The sequence below is a fragment of the Sinocyclocheilus anshuiensis genome, unplaced genomic scaffold, assembly GCF_001515605.1.
Source record: "Sinocyclocheilus anshuiensis isolate Anshui unplaced genomic scaffold, SAMN03320099.WGS_v1.1 scaffold404, whole genome shotgun sequence".
NCBI lineage: Eukaryota > Metazoa > Chordata > Actinopteri > Cypriniformes > Cyprinidae > Sinocyclocheilus > Sinocyclocheilus anshuiensis.
The window spans coordinates 176245-178115 of NW_015554088.1; the positions used below are offsets into that span (position 1 = coordinate 176245).

Sequence of the window (1871 nt, forward strand, 5' to 3'; positions counted from 1 at the left end):
AATTACAGAGCTCTCTAATTCAATTCTTACTAGTAACAATTCCAATTAAAGAGCTCTACAAATCAATTTTTACTAGTCATATGTCTCCATTGACTTCCATTCATTTATAATTACAGAGCTCTACCTCCGAATTTTTACTAGTAAGAATTCCAATTAGAGAGCTCTACAATTGAATTCTTACTAGTAACAATTCCAATTAAAGAGCTCTCTAAATCAATTTTTACTAGTAATAATTCCAATTAGAAAGCTCTCTAAATAAATTTTTACTAGTAACATTTCCGATTAGAGAGCTCTCTAATTTAATTATTACTAGTAAAAATACAATTACAGAGCTCTATAATTCACTTTTTACTAGTAAAAAATCACATAAAAATGCAATTACGACGAGTAACACTGGGATTATTTTAAGATAAAATGGCTTGCCATATGCGTGCGCTCTGTAGGGATGTTTTGAATGGTTTTTGCAAAATACTCGATAATGTCAAATCGCACATCGTTAAAACAACAATTACGATATTATCGCAGACGATATATATTGCACACCCCTAGTTTGTATATATGTGTATGTATTTACGTATATGTATTTATATATACATGTATGTACATGCCATTAAAAATATTGAATAGTGATAAATAAACTTAAAACTGTATATTATTGCTATTATTATGGTAAAATGGAACAATTTTCTATAAATTGTTTTATTCTTTCAAATTAGATATTACTATTGTATAATTGCAATAAGGTATTGTATAATTTGTCAATAAAGACAAAATCTGAAACCAGTTTCCAAAATATAGGGTAATTTATTTGTTCCAACTCCCAGTCTTGGCTAAATAAATTGACTTTAAGTCATGCTTTCCTGAATTGAGACAAAACTATAGGGTTAGGCTTATTGACTCAAAAATGTCCAGTGTTTGTAAAATTTCTGTACAGGAACAGAGTGACGTGCAGAACAACCTAAAACTGCTTCTCATTTCATCCCATCACATTCCATGCTTCTCTCCATGTCTTTCAGTCAGTCTCGCTCCCTCCACCCCTTCTTTTCACTCTGTTCCCTCGTCTTCCGTGCTCTCTCTCTTTTTCTCGCCTCCCTCTTTCTGACATTCACACAGTCCCTGCAGTCTTATTGACCTTGGTTCCTTCTCATTTGCATCCTCCATTTTTCATTCCTCGGAATATGGCGTTGGGGGACTTTTCCATCATTAAGTGAATTTACAGCGATTTCCTTATGTGTTTTCTCCGAGGGATTGGGTTATGAGATACACATTAAATATCCATTAATACCTCATTATCCCACTGATAAGATTACCATGATAATGAGGCAGAAATTCTAATTGTTTCACTACTGCGGGTGCCACTCATTTAATCATGCACCTGAAAGACGTGCGGCCCAGAGCCCCTGCCTCACTCACTGTAAACAGGGCCAGCGGGGGAAAGCTCTCCTGCAGGCCCACCAAACCTGCCCTTGTGCGCGTGCGTATATGGGGAGATGTGACCTGTGGAGAGCTTCATACAGAGCGCTCATGATCTCCGCTTCCGCCCAACCATCAAATGCCCCCGCACACATGCAAACACCCCCCCACCCCGACATGCTAGCTGTTCATTCTCCCCCTCCCTTTCCTGCTCTCCATCTCCATTCTTCTGCCTTGTTAGGCGTTAGCTCCTGTTGAGAGTGTTGCAGAGAGAGGAGGCGTTGTGTGGGATGCTGGTTGAGAGAGTAATGAGGTTATGAGTGATGCTCGGCTCGATCCACACCTCAAAGTCACAACCCTGATGATACTGTGTGCGCGTGTCTTGGTCTTTGTGTGAGGAGGGAGGTGGCAATTAACCTTTGGCCATTCCTGTCGCAGTCCGCCTACCTGCTGCTTTA

General features: G+C 39.1%; 1 protein-coding gene across 1 annotated transcript in view; it reads left to right on the forward strand.

Moving 5' to 3' along the window:
* Positions 1–1871, forward strand: part of LOC107669250 (GTPase-activating protein and VPS9 domain-containing protein 1-like) — a 53848-nt gene that overhangs the window by 24264 nt on the left and 27713 nt on the right. The gene's annotated exons all lie outside the window — the stretch shown is intronic.